General features: G+C 41.9%; 1 protein-coding gene across 3 annotated transcripts in view; it reads right to left on the bottom strand.

The window, feature by feature from the left end:
* Window positions 1-13,290, bottom strand: part of LOC137134101 (bifunctional heparan sulfate N-deacetylase/N-sulfotransferase 1-like) — a 40,002-nt gene that overhangs the window by 22,170 nt on the left and 4,542 nt on the right. The window contains exon 2 of one of the 3 annotated variants that reach the window (XM_067518567.1): window positions 578-652. The exons of the other annotated variants lie outside the window; for them this stretch is intronic. The gene's annotated coding sequence lies outside the window, so the exon portion shown is untranslated. The remainder of the gene's footprint in view (window positions 1-577; window positions 653-13,290) is intronic. 3 annotated transcript variants of the gene reach the window in all.

Raw genomic sequence — 13,290 nt, 5'->3', positions numbered from 1 at the left:
TATAATGTATGTAAGTAAATGTTTTTTTTTGGCTCTCTTTGGTTTGTCCTTAATTTAGTTCATTTAAAGACATCTGCTTTTATTTTACATAAAGAAATCTGACAATCCGTGTAACAAAAGCTCACTTATGTCAATTGTAATTCAAACAACATTCTCCTGTTAACTAAAGTCAAAGGGAGAGTGAATGCTTTTTTGGCACCTTACCGAAAGGTCTTCTAGCCCCTTTCTCGTAAGTCCCCTTATGTTCCCCAAAATAAACACAGCTCTGCCACAGTGCACCGTTATCCCTTTCCACAGCTTTAATCTTAACTCTGCCACTACTCAAGACTCTGTCTAGCCCCTCGCTGTAGCGCTCTACCTGTCCACAGCCAAGCTGAATTCTCCTACCTCTGTGCTCGTCCTGAACCACAGGGTGAGGCATGAGTGGGTGTCATGGAGCTGACAGGTCTATCTGGGCTATGTCTACAGTGCTGGCTCTTCCCATTTCCCCTCTTCACTGCTGTCTCTACAGCTGTTGTGTATCCCACCGTGACACACTACACCACTAACACAGACACACAAACACACACACACACACCAGTTTACAGAAGGGGGTGGATGGAGCTCGTGCACAGGGTCAGGCCACCACAGGGCTGCATGCAATGTGTATGTCCTGAAACAGAAGAATTAAAATTTTAAAACTATGGTATTTTTTAGAAAGAGAAAATGCCAGTCAGAGATGGAAACAAAGAGATGAAAGAGGGTGGATTTATGTGGGAAAAGAGTTATGTTTTCCCAGCGAGTTCAAGTAATGCCTCTCAAAGTTATTGATTAATGCCACTGTGGTGCACATATACACCAATCGGGCATAACACTATGACCACCTATGCAATTTAATGCAATCCAATACAGTGGCTCTGCCATAAATTCTACTTTTCCAAATGTTTTAATTTTTCACTTTTGGTTGGAGGTGGAAACCTTCAGAAAGCTGATAATTCTATTATGTGTTTATTATTGAGGTCAAAGACGGTAGTGGAGATGCAAAACTTTAGGACCACCTCTTCGTAAAATGCACTCCAGCACGACTCCACTACCCACATTGACCTCAATGACAAACATATAAAAAACATATAAATAGTAGAAATATCACCTCTCACAGTTTCAACCTAAAAACAGAGAAATTATGACACATGTATTGGTTTGCATTTTATTGCACAGGTGGTCATATTGTTTTGCCTGATCAGTGTATATGCACGTACACGCACAAACAGTTTATTGTTGTGTATATGTATGTGTTTTGCTGTGTGCACGCAGCTCAGCAAAGAATTATGGATCCAAACGCCCAATATAAAAGGCAGAGGGTCACATAGTGTATTAGCCACATAAAATCTAAAATCTGTCTACTGCCACCCTTCCATAACAGGCCAGCAGCTGCCAAAGTCAGTGCAGTTCAGACACACACTGTCACCGTAAACCCTATGTAACACATTTCTCATTTGATACGCCTCTCAGCCATGTGCTCTCTTGAGCACACAAACAGCCGTTTCCACTCACTCAAACACACACAATTCCACACACAGACTTGTGGGGGTTTTTTCCCCCTCGCTAGCTGTAACAGGTGTGGCGATGGAGGTGGGGGTAGGAAGTAGTAAGCTGATACAGCCATGAAGACCCACTCTTGCCAAAACATCCCCATTCCCACAGCTATTCTTCACCTCCTGAAGGGAAACTTCCAATCAGTCCAGCAGATCAATACGCCCTATCCTCGGGATATGAGGCTCTAAAGCTAACTAGAAGCACTTAAGAAGAAAGGAATCTGTATTGATTGCAAAGGGTTAATAAGACCTTGCGCTGGCTCCACTTTTTCGAGATTGGAAATGCGTGACGTGGTCACGTAATTGATACAAATTGGTAACACACATACAGCTTGGCTACTGTAGAAGATTTAATGTGAGTATTGTACGGACTGTGGGCTTGTGTTTTGACACTTAACAGAACACAGGTGAAAGAAGTTTGAAAAAAAAGATAATAGCACAGAGGAGCACAGTGCCACAATGAATCAGCGCAGATTAAAGTAGACGACAAGGAAAAAAAGCAAACTTGTAAATCTTCCATCTGCACTGCAAGTAAAAATACTGATAAGGTTCGGGATGCCATGACATCTTTGCTCCCATATCAATTATTCAGCATCGCCTTTTCTAAGCCTTTAATTATACATCAGTGTTAGAATAACAAAAGGCTAGGGACGCTCACTCTATTCCTGCTTACAAAGGCCATCACAGTGAAACCGGATGGGGGTACTTTAGCCTTTAGGTAAGGGGTGTAGGAAGACGGAAGCAAAAAGGCCTTCGGGCTGCTTTCCCCTGCTGTCAAGATGTCATTTATGATGTGTCCACCTCACCCATTGTGTGATCAGAGATCAAAGGGTTAACTGAAACCCTGGCCCACAGCCCTGTGCTTACATTATTCAACAGCTTGTTACAAGAGCCCGCTCCCTGATCTCACACGCACGGAGGCAGAGCTGGAAACTCCGGGGAGGGAAAGGCCGGGGACGAATAGCCGGATTAAGAAAAAAGGGATGACTGAGAGACCAGAAGGCTGGAGACAAGAAAGGTATGAAAGAATGAGGGGTGGACCTATGGGATGTGGAATAAAACTGAGATGTGTGTTGGGGGGGCATGAAAAGAGGTATTGAGAAAAGGAAAGGATGAGAAAGTGGCGAAAGACGTGAGAGAGCACAGGTGGATGAAACAGACAGAAGAGGAGAGAGAACCATCCATCCAAATGTGCCTGTTGCCAAGAGAGGCTGATCAAAACCACTAAATATGGATGTTTAACCTTTGACCACATACCTAATGGGTAGCTCAGCTCCACATTTTGTCTGAGGGAAGCAGAGGTTTTAAACTAAATCTCTTTTATTTCTGAGCTTACACTATATGTCACAGTCCATTTACTTATATCTCAAATATGATGAAGCATAATGATGATGGAAGGCAGTTTGAGCTTCCCTGACAAAAATGTTCAAATCCATCTATTTCACTTCTCATTCTCAACAAAAGACACCTAAATATTGACTGGTAGTGTGTTCAAACAGGTAACACAGCAATGGGGAGAGGCATTAGACTCTTCTGAAATACTGCTCAGACAAAACAACAAAGGAAAACAACATCCATCAAACACTGAACTGACAGCGACCATGTTTTGGGAGTGCCCTGTTTATAGTCCCAGACTCGAGCCGCTGCTCAGTGAGCGGGCTTCTTTGTTCATTAATTGATTGGCCTCCCCTGCTGGGCCTCTGTAACTAGGTTATACAGATCCATGAAAAGAAGAGGACTGCTCCCCCCGGTGAAAGACGAAGGACATATAGACAGCTCCAGGGCAGGAATCTGAGTGTTAATATAAGTAATGGAGTGAGGACGACAGTAACTTTATTGAAATCATCCTCATCTAATTAGAGGAAGCAGCTGATGAGAGCAAAGAGGGAAGAGGGATGGGAAGGAAGGTTACATTCCATTATGCAAGGGTGATGTCACCGTTGTCTCAACTGAATGGGCGAGGCAGTGGAGAGGTGAAGTGACGCCTGAGTAAGAGAGAGAGAGAGACACACAGACACACACACACACACACAGAGGTTCATTACCCAGCTGTCACAGACAGATCTCTCTCAGTCACACTGACAGGAACTTGTAACATCCCATCACAAGGCTCACCGTCAACTCTTCTTCTTCCTCCATAGGAAGGTGTGTTTGCTAATATAATGGACGCAGGATAGTGTGAGCAACAATTATCATAAACTTCACTCTCAGATCACAAAGACATTAATTTGAAATTTACAGGGCTTCTAGTACCAAATCACCTAATTAGACTAAGTGGTCTCCAGGACAATACTTCTTTTACATTATGCAAAGTCAGTAAATGCTTCTTTTAATAACTCAAGTAAAACGTTTTAATTCTCTATAATCAGAAATCAAAATGGATAACAGTAAAATTGCCCTTTAAAAGATTCTTAGACTACTAGTGAAATTATACATATAAAAATATTAAAATTCAATGAATTCTGTTTCTACATTTTACTCTCTTTATTAAATGAACTGAGTTTTCATAAAGTTTGTCCATGTGAGGTTTATAACTGCGACTTCTGGGAGCGTATCCCTGGCCAATTAAGTTCAATATATGGGGAAACTTTTGTTAATTAGTTTTTGGTCACAATACAACCAAGTCTAGAGCTTGAAGCAGTGACGGGGGGAAACTGTCATCGTTCTGTCCAAACCACAAGTGGGCTGACCTCAGACAAGCCACCGCATCCAACAAAACCATAATCTCCAACCAATGTCTTTGTAAAACAAGAGGTTGAAGATGGAACTGTTTAGATGAGATGCCCATGTTGTTTTTGCAATGGAACCGAGGGTGTAACAAATTCTCGAATTTTAAATTGGATCCTTATTTAACAGTGAGTATTGTAAATGAATGAATACATGGTTAAATGTAATTGCTCCTGCTACAAAAATACCACCATTACTCTAAATTAAATTTTAAAGACAAACAAAAGGCTTCATGGAAGCAGTAAATGTTTTGCCCAGCTGTATAACTCCTCCAATAACAGAGACAGAGACACGCTTTCCCCTTCCTGTCTGCACAGGACATGGCAGCTGAACCATCGGGGATCTACATTTGCCCTGCATTCTTACAAGTTTCCACGATGCAGTTTATCAATCAGGTGAAAAGACTGAGCTTTCTCCATTGAAACACAGGCATTACAAAGTAGCGGACAATGTCACAAACAGTTGCGCTATAAACCAGTCAATAAGAAGGGTGAGTAGAGTTTATTGTCTTTTGTGAGATGTTTAAAATACCGAACAATTAAACTAGGCCTTAGGCAACCCTTGGAAAAAAAACCTAGCACAGTATGACTCTGCAGAAAAATTTGCTGGCATAGTACAACCCAAGCTGAGTGCAGCAACTCACAACATAGTCTTGATATATTATTTTATCCTCCCACCCCCCAAGTGATCGAGTCATAATGCACTGAAAGCCTCATTGAGGGTTTAGACGGGTACAGCTGACCACTCCTTACACGACAGGATCGCCAGGTCACATAAGGACGGCACAGTAGAACCAAAGTTCATATTACAGTCACTGGAAGCCAGAGGAAGAGAAAGAAAGGAGAGCAGTCAAGGGGAGAACATGAAAAAGAAATCTAAAGTATTGTCCTTGTATTCCTTGAGACTGAAAATCACCTACTCTGCAAATTACCAGGAGAAAGCAGTCCACGTCCTCCTGACAGCCCCGCTAATGGTGTTGTCTTTAAAGCCTTTATCACTAATTCATTACTTCTGATTTTCCAGTAGCAAGGGTTGAAGCTTTGTCTTCAGTCTAATTGAGAGCCAGGAGCTCCAGGCCCCAATCACTCAAACCTACTAACAGCTTTTCTCAGGGGAGGATGAAGTAAGAAAAAACTGCCCTATTGTACCAGTAGGCCATTGTCTATATGTGCAACTTCAAATTACTTTAATTTCAGTTTCTCCAAGATAGTGATTTTGTGCAGTGGGTAAAATGTCAGGCATTAATGAATGCTGAGGTTTCCCTGGGTCGCCTCTAGTCAGAAAGTGGCTGCTGTCATTAAAACAGTGTGACATTAAAAGATTATGGCAGATATTCAAAGCAGGTTTTTGAAGCAAGTCTCAGAGCCTATTGTAGCAATAAAAAGAAACTTTCAAAGTAGGGGGGAAAAAAAGTGCACATCTTCTCACTCTATGTTTTTCCACCACCGCCCCACCTCTCTCCACACACATGGCAGCATACACAAGTCTAATTAGCTGCCATTTCCTCTCACTGGGAAGATTAACCACCACAACGCTAATATCAGCCTCGACGTCAACACAATTAGGCGAAGAGTGAAATGTGAGGAATATCGTCACATCTCCCCTGGCTTCGTTTGGGCACACAAAAGACAACTTGACGACAGATGGGCCGCTGTGCCTGCAGTTTTGGTGAGACACTGAGCAGGTGTATTTAGCAATCCAGACTGTCGCCATGGGATGTGGTTAGAACTTGTCCCAGATATATGCCCAGGTCTAATGCTGAAAGTATAGGTTATGAAAAGGTGCTACCAAAAAATCTCTTAAAATAGTAAGCTGGGATGTGGCACTTGTGCTAATAACTTATCTATTTGCTGTTTAGCTTTACACTACAGTAGTGCATATTTTATTAATTAAAGTTTGCCTTAAAGGGCGATTTCACCAGTTTATCCACTTTCAACTAACGCGTCCTATAGCTTTCGTTTAGGGTGTCGATGTACATTAATGCTTTCAAACTTTTTTCTCATTAGGCCTTCAGATGACATCATCTGTAGGAGCTTCAGAAAAGCAGATTCACCACGATTACAAACTCCATAGTGTGAGCAACAAGATGACATAATCTGATCTCAAGGTTCCTCTAAGTGATGTCATTTTTTAGCTAGAAGAGAGCGAGAATTAGCTAGAATATTTTGATATGGGAAAGCCTCTAAGTTATTAGATTAGTCAGAAGGGGAAAATGCTTATATGAAATCTATTGACAGGTTACATGACAGAAATGCTCAGAAATTTGATTTTACCCAGTCAGATTTAGGACTGGGAGACTATTAAATGTCATTTTTCCTTGACATTCTGCCACTAAAGCAAATATTTTTGACCAAGTATGAAAATACGTGATGAGTAGCATCAAAACTACAAAACTCTTTCCGAGCATTCAAGTTCATCTCCGGTTGTTTTAGGAGGAATTGATAGAATTCGGGAAGAAGCATCCATACAGTTTAACATGAAGCCTGCTGAAGACTATCCATCATTTCAAATTGATTCCAGATGCTCTGTACTTAAAACTGCATTTTCTGGCCTTGATTTGTCATTCTTTCAGTCAGTCTTTGGGCTTCCTATTAGTTTCCATCAGCCAAGTCACCACCCAGTGCTTTTTTTTAGTGAGCACATTGACTTCTTGGAACTGAGGTTGAGTGTCTCTTCTTCTTTTACAAGAAACTTTTTAACAACTACTAGAAATTACTCAGACAATGCTGTGAAACAGAAACTAAGAAACATAGATTCCTTATGCCAAGAATACATTTCTATTTATCATTTTATGGAGGTTTTTGGTTCCTCTTCCAGAATTACATATGAGGCTTGGTAATTAAAATCCAAAACACCAAAGAAGAACTTTGGCTGCATAATGTTCTACCATAATCAACATGATATATTACAAAATATGACTAGCTGTACTAATGATGTCATTTATTAAAAGGCACAATTTGTCATTTAAATGTAAACCAAAATAGCAGCCCCATCATTAAAACTCAAAACACTGAAGTGGAACCTGCAATAAGTCATTCATTAACAAGACATGCATAAAGTACATGAGACTGCAGCTCAGTCTGCCCTATTAATATTTGCTGATGCCATTTGGTTTACATTATAGAGTATATTTACATAGGTTGTATTATTTAAAGATTAAACTTGACAAGCTAAATTTCCAAACATTTGCTGGTTTCAGCTTCTTGTGAGAAGATGAGCATTTTATAGAGATGACCAAAATTCCCCTTGGGTGGGAATACAGGTAAGAATGTTTGTCTGTCTCTTTGTGTGGCCCTATGATGGACGGGAACAGGCTTCAGCACACACATGAAGAAGAGAAGTGGTTAAGAGAATGGGTGGACTTCGTAAAAGATTCAAACACAGTTTTTATTGAAAAGTTAAAATAATCAAATTATTTACACTGATTGCACATATTATGCTTGTGTGCAAAAAAAAGAAAAAAGAAAATGTAAAAGAAAAGTCTCCAATAAAATGGCAGAACTAATATTTTTAAGCACCAAATAGCTAAATATAGCAAGCAAGGTCAAGATTCCTGTATTATTATACATATAGAGAGTAAATCTGTGTTGTTTGCCTTGTATTGCTCATCAGTAAAGTGACAAAAACAGATACCAAGGTGACAGGACCTGCTATGTCTAGTGTTGTTATCATAAATTTCTGAGTCAATCTTCAAATGTTGTTGCTGTAGGATCCTTGCGTGATGTTTTCATTTAGGACTTACCACAACCTCAAGGTTCCCCGGCAGGGAAAAGTCTTTCACTGCAAGAATAGACACGGACGGGAAGAGATATCCTTATGATCGGATATGCTGTCAACTGAGATTAGAGCACACAGCAGACATTTAGAGCTTTGTGGAAACATCTGTAGACTCATAGAGAACCGTCAGACAAGCAAGGTAAACAACATGCTTACTAACATCCCACACGCACATGCCAACCAGGCCTGTCAATCGCTTCTGGTGACTGGGATCTGATGTGGATGAAAGAAGTTTGGGCTACACAACACGAACAACATCAACAAAAGAAGCAAAAGACAAAGTGGAGAGTCAAAGACAAACAAAAACAACACATGCTCAGCTAATTGAGATGTTGTGCTCAAAGAACTGCAGCAGATCATTGACTGTAGTAATAGCTTGAGCAGCAAGTTAAAAAAATAAGCACCAGAAGAGAAGAGGAAAAAACAAAAAAACAAAAAAACAAAATGAGAAATCTGCCACTGAACAGAAGCATTCGGAGCAGAGCAGAGAAGAAAACATGCAAAGGGGAAAACAAGAGAGCTAGAAAAGAGGAAATCTAACAAAAGACAACAGAACATAGTCGGAACACAGTGGAGCTGAGCACAACACACCAGAACAGGCTGTAATTGTGTTGTGCGGGACTGACCCCAGCGCATCCCAGCAGGCACTGCATGATGAATGGGCCTGGTGATGACTACATCCCACATCCCTCCTCCTCCTCCTCCTCACATGCTCTTTTCTCTCTCTCATCTCTGTCACCACTATTAGCCCTCCTTCTGTCCCTCCCTTTGCTCCCCTCCTTTGCCCAAAACCACACTCTATTCAGCTGCTGCCATCCCACAAGATTAATTTGCATTCAGTGCACTTAGTCCTCGTATTGTGCTGTGACACAATGACATATTACAGTGCACAGCACACCTATTAAACATATAGTCTAGCTTGAAGAACAATGCATTTTTTGCAAGATGGTTATGATAGAGTACAAATGTGTAGAGCACGAAGCGTGAGGGTACAGCTTGATGGGTTACGAGCACAGAGAGGCTCTGACACACAAGTCACAGCAGAATCATTACAGGAACAGTTAGATAACCTCGATTAATGATTCACTAGACCCAAACTAATAAACTAGGTCAGATTGTGTTAACAGTGGGAGCAAGAGCAAAGAGACCTTCAGGTTAGGTTGCATGAGAGGAAATAGCAGCAGGGAGAGCGAGACCGAGGAGAAAGAGCAAGAAAAAGAAAATTAAAGAGAAAAAAAGTCATAGAGGTGTTGGTGTTACTTCACTATAGACCCTGAGGAAAGAGACAGTAATGCATAGGAAATAGGCTTTTTCCTCCAGTTTTCTTTGCTCCTGTTCTCTTTCCACTGTTCCATTGCGCCCATGTCCAAGGGTAGCAAAAGAGGGAGACTAAATTTAATTTGCTCCATTATCTTTAGCCATCACCCTTTGTGCCTAGGGGCAAAAGAAATGGATTCTGGAATTTAAAAAGATGAGTGAAATAAAGAAATAAAACAGGGCACTTGGGAGAAGGCGCCAGAGACAATAGCACAGGGGGTGCAGGCAGCCTGAAATGAGAATAGACTTTTGAAGGGGGGGGGACAAGCTGGCTGAATGTTATGTGGGCCAGATATTAACTGTATAGTTATCACAAAACAGCTCAAAGGCCGGGCCATCTGGAGTGGCCACAGGGTAACTCAGATCAGGGTGCTGATAGCTTCCCCTGCTGACAGGACAACGTTCAAACACTGTGGTGGCTGAGGGGTTACCTGAACTCATTACCTCACCTTGCTACACTCCGTGGGGAGATACAACGTGTGGTTGCACATGGCACCAGTTTGAGTGTCTTCCTCAGAGCCCAGAGCGCACCTTTGGGCTGTTGCAAAACAAAGAGGAGCTCAGCAGAGTGACATCACCACAGAGGTGCTGCTTGTGTGAGGGAGGAAAGTGGGAGACAAAGCGGGAAAGATGGAGAGTGGCGAGGCTGTGGACTATGTGGGAGTCACATTACTACCCTCCAGTTCTTTGCTACCTGTCACATAAGCACTTTGAGGACTGCACAGTAAAGCTAAAGCCTTGACAACTTCAAACACCTGCTTTGCTGGGGTAGATCAGAGGCAACTGAGGGATAAAGAGAAGAATAAAGGGAGAAAGAGGAATCTAAAAAGCACCAGGCTTGCTCAATGTGCAGCCCGAACATAGTGTTGTGGGATGTCTTGAATTTCATTATCAGATTCTTGACTTGAGTTCATCCACAGCTTAGTTCCACAGTAAAAGAAAAAAGGGGAAGGGGGGGAGTCACTCCACACTGGTCTATTGAGAGCCAGTGAGCTCTGGTCAAACTGCAGCAGAGTGTTGGGGGCCATTACAGAGAGAAAACAAACACAGCCCTTTGGCCAGGCACACACACACCCCAATCCAGGCACCTGTGTCCCATTCTCCAAACATATCCGGCCACTTAACACTTCACAGAGGGGGTAGGGTGCTGTTTGTGTTTGCAGGCTTGCACATCCCACTGTGGTTCCTCTAGTTTAGCTTCTATAGCCAAACAGCCTCTGAACATCTTCCTGAGGACCAAATGCTTACAGCTGTGGCTTGGCCCACAGAGATCAGCCAGCCGTTACACAACCTCACTGTCACAACTGATCCCTTTCAAAGCTACACTGTCTGAATTCAACTGGTCAAAACAAAGCTCATTCGTCCTGCTGTCATTTGCAGTCTCCAGCCATCCTCCCGTCTAGGTGCCCCAGCTGCGTCTGGACTGACCTCCAGGTTGCCAGCACCTGTCCTGCACAGACAGGGACAGGGACAGGTGCACACACACACACACACACACACACACACACACACACACACACACACACACACACACACACACACACACACACACACACACACACACACACACACACACACACACACACACACACACACACACACACACACACACACACACACACACACACACACACACACACACACACACACACACACACACACACACACACACACACACACCTCCCTACCACCCAAGATGGATGAGAGTCAGCAGACTGGGCAGACACGACACCGCCTCGGATCAGTGAAGGGGTACACTTGGTGCTGCCAGAAGCTAAACCTCGGGCCGGCACCATTACAATTCTTTCCACCTCAGCAATTCAAAATGGATTAGAGGTATCCCATCAGCTGTGGTCAGTCTGTTACGGTACATTCTTAATGCCTTGATACAATGTAATGAATTGAAATGGAGATGACCTATAACCCTGGCAATGCACTCATAGTTTCCACCCAAAGATTAAGCCAGCTAGCAGGGCTGAGCTGTTTAGATGTAGCAGAGGCTTTTCGCATGCCACATTGCTTTGTTTGCAGGGAAGCCAAATGCACTCACAGATGGGAGCCGACTGGACACCAGATGACTTGCTGTGGCGTGGTGGGGTGGTCTGCTTTGGGGCTAAGAGACAGGATAGAGAGGGAAAAGAGAAGAGAACAGGGGCACTGTGACCCAGATGTCCTGCTAAAGTTCGGTCCTGCTGTCATGGTGGGATGCCATTATGTTCCAAAGGCATCTGCTCTCAAGCATCAGGACAGTGAACGGAAAAAGCATGTCACAGACATGCTTTGTGCTGTTGGCCTGAATAACACCAGTCTCTATCATCACAGGCTAACAAAGAAACAAAACCTCTATATAACCTTGTGTAGGTGTGCACTCCTCACAATATCACTGCTGATTACGAGAGCCCTGTAAACACAAACTGTGGCTGGTAAACACTGCACATAAGCTTCCTGACAGCATCAGGTCACAGCTGTGATTTTGTTTAAGCATCAGGAAGAACAGTCAAACAGCGCAGGCAAAGATGGCTGTAAAGTTAAGGACATTGACAAGACACTTAGTCCTAATTAGCTCAACAATAAATATGGAAAAGAAAAACATTTTTTAGAACAATTTTAACAATTTTAGAACATTACCGCCAATATTATTTAGTATGCACATTTATTATATCCCCCCATGTATTACTGGCAAACCAATTATATTGCCCTGGTACTTCGGTCAAGCACATTCAAATGTGTGCTTGACTGTTGCTAGCAGACCTCTTCAGTTTCTTCACTAAGACCTTAAATCCACTTTACTGTGTTCATGCTTGTATGTAGTAATAGTAAATATGTCCGTCCTACTTGGCACCTTGTCGGTTTTTTGAATGTTCGTATCCCATACTCACTCCTTTCTTCCTCATTTTAAGTTTTACTTGAAACCCAGGGGGACAGGTTTTTGTGCCTCTGAGATTGATTGGAAAACTGTAGAATTTCAAAAAAAAATTCTTTAAATTGCACTTGAAACTGTAATTCTCCAAAGTTCTGGGAAATACTTCAATATTGGTTTGAAAACAATGAATAGTTTGAGATACCATATTGTATTACGTTAGAGAAAGAGTTTTTTTTTAACCTTTATTTTAACGGGAAAATCACTCTAAAAAGGTCTCTTGGCCAAGACAGTCGGCAACAAAAAGTTTTGGACAGAAATTATGAAGACAAGTAATACACCCAGTATTACAGCCCGTGATATAAAAAGGCCTTTCTATAATCATCAGCAACATAAACTCTCTAAAGTTAAATCAAAGCTTCTCTAAAACAAAAACAAAAACTAATTCTGTCTACCAAAGTGAGTTTCATTGCTATTCTGAAATAATTTAACAAGGTGAATTTAATAAAGTGTGGACTGGGTGCATACAACTGAGGGTTTGAGCGGTGTCATCATGATGCTAATGCACATCTGATAATGATTTGGAATATGGGTTTTATATACATATCTGGATTTTGGGAACTTTTTTATTAAAGATACCAAAAAGTATAGTTTCCCTATATGTCAAAATATTGCTTTAAATACTAAACTGATATAAAAAAAAAGGTTTCAGTTCCATCTACATTTTAAATTCACATGAGCAAAGCTAATAGTAATAATAACAGTGTTTTGTTTATAGTCTGTTGAAAACTATGTACAGCAACACTGTGTACAACTTGAGGTATGCTTGACTGTACCAATGTTCTGCAGTAGGTGATTGCATGTGTGTGGTATCTGTGGTTCAGCCAGACCCAGCCGAGGCCACCAGACAACTGAGTAAACATACAGGCTTCCCTCCCCTCCACCTGTGTGCCTTCGGTGCTCACATTAGTGAGTTTTTAGCACCATGCCATTGGTCCAAAGTATGATGTAATGGTTGAAGCTAACCTGACTAAT

Source organism: Channa argus, chromosome 10, assembly GCF_033026475.1.
Source record: "Channa argus isolate prfri chromosome 10, Channa argus male v1.0, whole genome shotgun sequence".
Taxonomy (NCBI): domain Eukaryota; kingdom Metazoa; phylum Chordata; class Actinopteri; order Anabantiformes; family Channidae; genus Channa; species Channa argus.
This window is presented reverse-complemented; position numbering and strand designations above follow the sequence as displayed.